Source organism: Temnothorax longispinosus, chromosome 11 (genome assembly GCF_030848805.1).
Source record: "Temnothorax longispinosus isolate EJ_2023e chromosome 11, Tlon_JGU_v1, whole genome shotgun sequence".
Classification (NCBI taxonomy): domain Eukaryota; kingdom Metazoa; phylum Arthropoda; class Insecta; order Hymenoptera; family Formicidae; genus Temnothorax; species Temnothorax longispinosus.
Window position 1 is genome coordinate 19,109,469 of NC_092368.1, and position 9,764 is coordinate 19,119,232.

The window sequence follows — 9,764 nt, forward strand, 5'->3', positions numbered from 1 at the left end:
AGCCACTAAATAGTCTGGACTGATCCACTCAGCCCGAGACGAGCTCGTTTCACCTCGGGACACCTCTCTCAATCCCACAAAGGCGAATGCATCGGATAAATAAGCACGGGAATCGAAGGGGGGAGGAGGATGAGGGAGAAGGGGGGGCGCAGAAGCTGAGGGGGAGGACTGATGTAAGGGACGAGGATTGGACGTGGAGGAAGATGCGTCGGGAAAGATGGGAATCTCCTCGATGCTTAGATACATCGGGATATCAAAGTGTCGGAGACGCGCGCGCGATAACTTTTCCTTTTCTCCGATCGCCTTCGATTCGTAATTTAATTATTGCTTTACGAACGACGCGATATTCTATTTTTTTCACCGCAATTTCACGAACCCGCTTGAAACAGGCGTCTTCATTTGGCTCGACTATCTGTCCAAAATCTGTCGCCCTAACATTCGACTTTCTAATTTGTCTGTCCTCTCTGTCTGTTCCTCTCCATTCTCAGAGATTTCCTTTTTTTCCCCTCTCTTTTCTACTCTCCGTTATTTACGTTTATCCTGCTGATTTATTCGTTACAAAAGAAATTAAACGATTGAGAGTCGGGCGAGGGAGGCGCACAGGGTAGGAGCCGGTTTCTGAAGAATCCGAAAGATCATAGCCGGCCGCCGGTTCCAGCATCATGGAGCCGGTGTAGCGCGGGTCGCTCCTCCCGGCCTCCGCTAATATCCACACCAGCAACAATCACGGATTAATGGCATTGTCCGCGCGTATCTACTCGAAATGTACGGGCGCGCGCAGGTCTATGGGTGTATATATACGCACATAGAGACCGGTGATGCATCGACAATGGGGAATGGGCTCTGTTCGGCGACCCAACGAGGTATTACCGGGCGAACAAGCATGCAGTTTGTCCCCCATTGTCGCCGCTCGATACAGTGGGAATAACGCACCCACCCGCTGTATTTGCAGTATTCGGTTCGCCGTGTCCGCCCGCTGTTTGCCGTCGCGAGTCTTCTTACCCCCGCGTTATATCCGATTTCAAGTCGGCCATTGTCACGACGTTGTCGCCGTTCGGATGCCTGACGCGGGTATAACGCAATCGTTTCCCCGCTCGCGCGAGAGAAAGAGAACCCGAAGTGTTTCCGCATCCGTGTATCTACCCGGCGCCATTGACGGCACGATTATTAATACACAACTTTGTTGTTCGAAACTACGAATCGCAGTCGCGAAACGGGACGTCTTTAAAGAAACGCCCTTCTGTTATCCTAACAAGATTAGAATTCCGACGGTCTACGGACGTGCTTAAGTATTTGTTCGAGGGAAGACCAATGTTTCGCGATATTTCACGATCAAGGATAAAGCGTGGAGAAACGAAAAAAAGGAACTCGGGGCCCACGGGATAAACGAGGACAGGGGGGGGGGCAGAGAAGCGCCCAGTGCAGCGGCCGGGGGCACGCAGCGCCGTTAGGTGTACACAATCCACGGACAATGGGCGCCGGAGCGCGGAACAATGCGGTATACAAGCGACGTCACAATGCGGGGATCAGCGAAACAACGAACGGTCTCACTGCGGATTACAAGCAGATGCGCGGCCTCGGCGCGCCGCGCGCCGCAGCGGCCGAGAGCCGCTCCTCTTCTCCGGCCAGCCAGCCGCCCGAAGTTGAATCGACGCTCCGATCTCCGATCCGTTCGTTTAGCTTCATTAGCTTGGGAATAAATTAACGCGATCAATGGCAAATCCGAGAAATATGTCGATATTAATTCAAGAAATAAATAGAGGAAGAATAAAGTTTGCGTCGATTATACCAATCCTCGTTTATAATCGATATTCTCGCCGCCGCCGATGCGTTCGACGCTCGCAATCTCTTCTCCGCGACGCTAAACGAGGCGCTTTGTCAACACGTGGACAATCCTCAAGATAGTTTGACAATGCTACCCCTCTGGACATCCCCGGCGGCCCCCGTTTCCTCTTCCGTCTGCTCCTCCGCGGTCACATAACGCGCACACCCACCGTACGGCGAGTCCACCACCCTCTCGAGCCCGAGGCAATTTTGTCCGCAATTTTGTTCTACGCCGTCTTCGGGTGGCCGACAATCGCCAATAAGCCGCTCAACTGAGATCCAATTTAAACCGTTAATTACTACAGAGCTTGGTTCATTGCCTCCCTCTTCCCCCGTCTCTTCTTCCTCTCTATCGTCATATCACTTCCTCCAGCCACCCTACCACAACCGCAGCTACCGTCCTCCCGCCCCCCTCGCCACCCCCCGACTCGCCTCTATCTCGGCTACCATCCAGCCGCGAGAGCGCACGGAATGGCAGTGTATTTTTCCAATTTAAAATCCTATCTCTTAATTTCCTACGTGTCACCACCGCGTCTGGGGATTTTTACGGAAGCGATCGTATCGCCGAGCAGCTCTCACTGTTCCTATGCGAGAGCACCGATACCGATTCTATCTGGTTTATTTTTTCTCTCTCTTTCTCCCCCCCTCTCTCTCTCTCTCTCTTTCTCTCTCTGCTTGCCTTCTGCCTCACCCCCTTCGGCATTCGCCTTTTTTCAATCGCGCTCGACGCGACGCGCGAGGGAAATTGCGCGGAACGAACGGCCCTTCCATCTTGACGTTCTCGTGATCGTCCTCGTCTGTCGTGACAGTGGGTCGAATCCGCGCCATTACGTTAACATCGAGCTCACATTCATTTGAAGGTTCGGCTCTGAAAGTGGCATTTACATGACACTCGCAAGTGCCATTCAAAAGTTTCGCGCGCTCGTCGAAAGTAAAAAAAAGATTTTCAGGTATTTTGGAACTTGGAGATCAAAACGATCGACTTCTCGAAATTTTTGCGAGCTTGTATAGACCTTCATGATTCGCAAATTCTGCTGCAAAAAGGCAAATTCCCGAAAATGCGAAGCTTCGTAAGTAAAAAAAAAAGGAATTTTTCTCCTTGTTTGTTTGTCCATCCCTTTGACAATGTTATACATTTCTTCTTCAGATAAATTCCATCATCCTATTTCATTTCTGCTAAGATGTTAGTTGGCGTGTCGCATGACTCTGGATCTTAATTGGTCGCTCGAGAGTCCAGCCTTTGCGAAGAAGAGAACTGTACAGTTTCCTGAAAGGGGAACGTAGCAACCAAGTCGCCTTCCACCGAGACACACCAGTTTTCTAATCACCGGTCTATCGGGAAACAGTTCCTGTTCTATGTTCAACTTGCCCTTCTATACTCGGCTATTCACCCATCCCCCGTCCCGTCTCCGATTCTTCACATTCTCCCTCGTTCGCCTCGAGAGTCGACTCGACTCTGCCCGCGAAAGCCGACCATGGAGCTCGCGGCGGCAGAGGTTCCGGCGAATGCCGTGCCCGGAAGAGAGGACAGAATGGGACGGGCGGGGTCGGCAAAGTCGTTCACAGTTAAGCCCAATCCTATACAAGTTGTTTTTCCTTTAATTCGCCTCGCTCGCCCTCACATGACAATTCCAATTTAACCCACGCAACCTGTCTTCCCGCTTTCGATCACGCTTTTTCGGCCCGTTCCCTTTTTCCTCCTGCGTTCCTATACGAACGGAACTACAACAACAACGCTGTAAAGGGTCGGGCAGACTTTTCGTCGTTTCAATCAGACATGATCGCCGTCCTCCACGGCGAGGAGGAGAGAGAGAGCTTGCGAGGGGGAGGAGGAGGAGGCTGGTTCCTGCCGGGTTCTCTCGGTTTCAGCCAATTCGTCGGCTCTCTCGAATTCAATGCATGTTTTAATGAAACACTGCTGGCCCGCTGCCCATTGTCAGCGCCATTGTTGCATAGATGACTGGTCGATCGAAGGCCCCCGCGCTTTTGTACGAAAACCCAACCCTGCTTTCCCGCCACCTATCCCCAACCCTCTCGCGTAACCTGTCTCGTTGCGAACCGGCGCGGCGCGGCGTAGCGCCGCTGTTTTGGAGAAAATCCAAAACAACCTGCAAGAACGCGAACCCCTTCAGCGACAATCAGCCTTAATAACATATTTTCTATTGGATTATTGGACCAAAATAACTACAGTTCGTTCAATGAGAAATTAAATTCCGACTATTGCACTTCTTTCACTATTTCGCTATTTTAGTCGGTACAAAAGTAAAGAATTGACTACTGTTTTTGATAATTTCTTAACTTCGGAATATCCGAGGTTAGAATCTTTGAACTCTTAAATCCTTAATCGCTTGAAATGGAAATCTCAACTTTCAAATTTTAATTTAAGCAAGTTTAAGCTTTCGAAATTTTGTTATCTGAACTTTAAACACCTGAAATTTCGTCACTAAGCCTTTTCTGATATAAAATAGAAATTAAAAGCTTTCATAATATGTTAAAATCTATCTTCCTGAATCCAAAAATTGCACTTTAATTTCCAAACCAACTCCAATAATTAGGAATCATTGTTGACATAACAACAGAAGTCGAATTTTGGATTCAAGCCTGAAATATTAATATAAATTCTAAAATAAATAATTCCAATTCAATTCTCGATTCTCAAATATTCTCACCATAAATTCTGCACCGTCTAGCGCGTCACGCGCGATATTATTATAATGTTATTACAATTAATCTTCAATTGTTGAACGGCGAGAGAACTGCGTTAATGCCGTGACGTGCGGAGAAATAATCTGCTCCCGTCGCGACGTGCGGTCTCGATTAATTTAATTAACATCCCCGGCCGGCAATGACGGTGACGGCAGCGCACTCGCGTTTGGGCCGCTAAACGCGACCATTTATTTAATTACGCCCGCTTTGTCGCGCCATATCTCGTCAGGCTGTCTCGCCTTTTTCCGACGCGCCGCGAACTCGGCTCGGAATGCCGAGCACGGATTGGCGGCGATAAGATACGCGCCTTTTCAACCACCAGCAAAACCATTGACGCGCGGCGCGCCGACTTTTTTCCGTTTATAAACGCCACGAACAGAGAAGGGAGGAGATGGAGGAGGAGGAAGAGGACAGGAGAGGGAAGGGGGAAAGGGAAGGTAGGTGGTCGCCATTGTTGGGGTATCATCGGCCACCCCCTGCGGGAAACGAGAGAGTATGGTGGAGGAAGCTCGTTTGTTTCATCAGCGTTGACGTAGCTCGCCTTCCCTTCCGTGGCGGGATTTATATTCATCGCCACACTCGCCAAGCGCACACCCAGAGAGTGCCGCTTGGCGGCAACAATAAAAATTCCGACGCAAACTCGTCAACAGTGAATGACGGTCGGTTGGAGGAGGTTTTATCAGTCAGCGAGGATGGACGTTATAGAGAGAGAGAGAGAGAGAGAGAGCGTGCTTGATTTAAACAAATTTATCCTTGCTACTTTGGGCCGCCGAACTTGAAATCTCGATTCTTCTGGAAATTTCAACTGCTTTCGCGATGGTTTCAGACGCTGATGGACTCGTCGAAGCGACGAAACTCGTACAAAATCGTTAACGTCACAATAAGAAACGATAATTCGTTGTTGATTGACTGAATAATGGTTAATTATTATTAGATAATCATTGGAAGGATTTGTCAGCAGAGGTTTATCTCTAATTTTATATGCTATTCAAAATTGCATTACATCTTTGTCAGCACCATATGGTGACATAACTAAACTCAGAATTAATAGTGTGTCTCCTATAACACAGAATCGCACGGCATTATTTTGTTACGCATGAAATTATCTATCGTAGTTTGAGAAATAGCGAAGCCATTTATAATGCTACGAAGGTTAGCATTTTTCCGCAATATATCATACATTTTTACGATCTTAATTAGTTTCTTATGGCTTTGGTTTTTCTTCTTTTAAAGAATTTCAAGAGATAAAGTTACTGTCAAAAACAACAATATGTAAGTTACGTTCTGGAAGGAAATATTACAATTAATTATAATATAATTGTTTTTTTTTTGTATTTCGTACGTCTCTCTTCTATCATCACATTTTTCTAGAATAATTATTATCAACATTTCCATCTTCAATATTCTCTCTACTCATTAATCTGGCAATAGTCACTTGACTTTTTTTTAAGTAAACGATTACAAGAGCTGATTTTTACACCCCAATTGAAAGTCGAATCATTGTTATTAATTATATATTGTATATTATTGATTATTCTATAATTTATTAGTATTCGAGGATATTATGTATATAGATTTACTCAATATTTTCTGAAAAAAGTAAGGCGAAATCAAATAAACATTATACAAAAAAAGACATTAAGCAACTTATTGTAACAGTATTTCTAAAAAATAAAGATATCAATTAATAATTAATAAAACGCTTTTGCATTTTGTAGGTTTTCATTGGATATTTAATTGCATATTTAAAGGTTCATAAAGAATAGTTATTAAAAAAAAGAAAATGTATTAAATAATATCTATTTTATAACAGTTTAAAACAAAGCTGAGTCGCTATTACATGTATAAAGTCATTTGATATGATAACGCTACTTATATAATATTGTGTTTGCTCTTCTAGAATATACAAAAATAATATATTTGTTATTAACAAAACATGTTTTACATTCGATATATTTATAACAATTATTTTATTACTTGTTATTTTTTAAGCATTTTACACATACCTATGTTTTCCTTCAATTCTTATTAGAATTCTTATTTCTTCTATTTTACATTAACTGTTATAATAATTATGTATTTATTATAAACATATTGAAAGTACTCATAACCTCACTTCAACTCATATTATTTCGAATTTATTCGAGAACAATAGAAAACTATTGATCAATCAAAATTCGCAAAAACAGAGACAGAAATGATCCCTAATAGGGTAAGATTAAAATAATTCCTAAGATATATAGTAAGTAAGCACTAAGCCCCATTGGCTGGTGAAAAATTCCAAGTGCCGAAGGTCTGGTGTGAAAGGGTATGTAAGGATTGGCAATCGCAACGTGGTCAAAACGAGGCTCTCTCGTCCCTAATTAACTCGTCAGTTTCTTCTTGCTATCCGGACGAGGAACATGGCAAGTTCACGTCAGTGATGCTGTTTGCTATTTTGTGAATCCACCATCAGTTCAATTAATCAGTTTTCCTCTCTCACCGGTCTCGTTTTTTCGTTGAAGTTCCGAGTGGCTGTGATAACTATATAATTTCTGTTTAACCGAGCCTTAAAATCTCTGTGCGCTACGAACCAAGTGCCTCTACTTGTGCATTGTGCAACAGATTTTGTCGACCATCAACCTTCGACCTCACGAGGACCTCATAGCAGAAGAAACGGCATCAACTTCGGAATCTAAGAGATTTTAACTTAGAACATATAGGGTAACTCCGCAGATGTCAGAAAAAATAGAAGGAATGAAGGTACTTGCTCGCAATTATTCTGTTATGTGATATATGTATTTATGTCATATTAGTACTTTGTTGTAATTTCAGTTCTTTACTGTTAATATTAACGAAACTGTCGTGAGTTGAATCGATTTCTCACCGTAGTAAGAAACGCGATCTTGTGTTATGACCTACGTAAAATGATTACTGTAGGGAATATAAAAGGTTTAATGGTTATTTCATGATACATAAGTGTAGAGAGATAGTAAATGATGGAATACAGCAAAATACAAGTGCATAGCTCTTGTATTTTTTGTTTAACTTAATATCTTGTATATATCTCTCCTTAATATTTTTCGCAATAAAATTTAAAAACTATTTAATTTAGAAATTACATCAACTGTCCAAAACCCATGATCAAAATTAATAATGTCTCGATGATTGATCCGAAAAAGTGTTGTGTGAATCCGATAAACCAAGTTGGCTCACAGTTTTTCAATGTTCATATCGAAAAGACGTTATATATTGCCAGTCACGGTCGATTTAAATTACTTTAATTGTTATTCTATATACTGGCGAAAGAAATTTATTATTCTGTTTATTATACACCGTCGACCTAAGAATCGGTGCTCCATCTTATAGTTGTTATTGCGATAAATATTACCACAGCCTCAGTGGTCGAATTGGCACGACACCCGCACTGTATACGGGAGGTTCCAGGTTCAAACCCTGGCTGGGGTAAATTTTTCGCAATAAAATTTAAAAACTATTTAATTTAGAAATTACATCAACTGACCAAAACCCATGGTCAAAATTAATAATGTCTCGATGATTGATCCGAAAAAATGCTGTGTGAATCCGACAAACCAAGTTGGCTCACAGTTTTTCAATGTTCATATCGAAAAGACGTTATATATTGCCAGTCACGGTCGATTTAAATTACTTTAATTGTTATAGTAAATAGTACTCGATAAATTAAGTTTCCTTTAGCTGCGGTGTATATACCGGAGTTACCCTATAACTAGAAGGAGAATTAATCGTTGATTAGTCCATTGGAAATGACCAATCGCATTTGTCAATCTGCTTAATGAGCGATTGGTCGTTTCCAGTGGACTCATCAATGATTAAGTTAATCGGAGTTTGGTCGAAGTGGCCGAATCTAAATGCCGAATCTGTGTGTCCAATCGTGCGAGTGAGAAAGGTAGTGAGTCCTAATCGCCTGCAATGCGCGTATACATATATCGTCGTTGCCATGGTTATATACTGTTTGGCGAGAGAAGGGTAAGATTGCGCTTAGAACATATATGTAACCATGGCAACGACGATTCTGTGTATGCGCATTGCGGGCGATTAGGACTTCTCTCTTGCACAGTGTTGGGGACAGACTCGTTCCACGGGAGGTATAGGCAATTTTCCTTATAGATATATGTTCTAAGGATTTTAAGGATTCCTTTACCAGTTCAACAAATAGTGTCCCACCCTTTTTCTTTCTTTTTCTTGTCTTTTTCCGGTTCACTACTTTTTACATTATTGGAATTTTCACACGGAATGCTACCACCACATTAGTCAAATGGGACGTGGTGGGAGAGGCAAAGCTTTGGCTTCTGCTATAGGTTACACCGATATGTCATGCATGCATGTACAGTGGTGTCATCCCAAATGGTTGGAGGCTGAGTTAATAATCGGTAATCAAAGGGGATTTTATGCCCAATAATGATTTTTATAAGTTTTACATTCCGTTTTTATACTTTCGATTTACTATTCGGTTACATCAATTACTATTCGGCTTGATACACAGTTACATTTCGTCAAGACGGAAATGTAATTTCACATTATTAAATTAATGTACAATTTTAATATCGCATAATGCTAATAAACAACTTAGAAATTTACAAAGAATTTATCATAAATTTATTAACAACCTGTTATAAATTTCTTACAAGTTTACAAAATGTTCATCAATTATATTAAAATTGTATGTTATAATTATAATTTAATAACTATAAATTTATTAATAATTTATTATAAATTTTTTGTAAATTGAGGTCATTAAAAAACATATTCATTAGACATAAAATCTTGCTCGATGACAATGAAACTGTCAATTTATTTAACATCTTTTTCTTCTTAGTCCGTCTTTTTTACCCGAAGGTGTAAAAGTGACACATAAAGAATTCTATGTTTTACTTTCAATCACTTTTAATCACTAATGTAGTACAAGACTTTTTGCAGACATGATAGTATTGTAGTGAGTAAATATGATTGTAATAATATTATTAATGAAGTAAATATAAAATTGCAGAAACTCAAATGATTCAATATTAATAAACTAAAAAAAAATATATATATATAGAAAATACAAAATTTATAATTGTAAAAAGAAAACAAGTCATTTATGAAGAAGGAGTTAGAATAATGTATATAGAATGTGTTAAAATTATTAAATATTTAGGTATTAGATATAATATGTAGATAAACATCTAAATTATAGTCACTGCTCGCAGCGGTATGATGGACAGTTTAGTCAC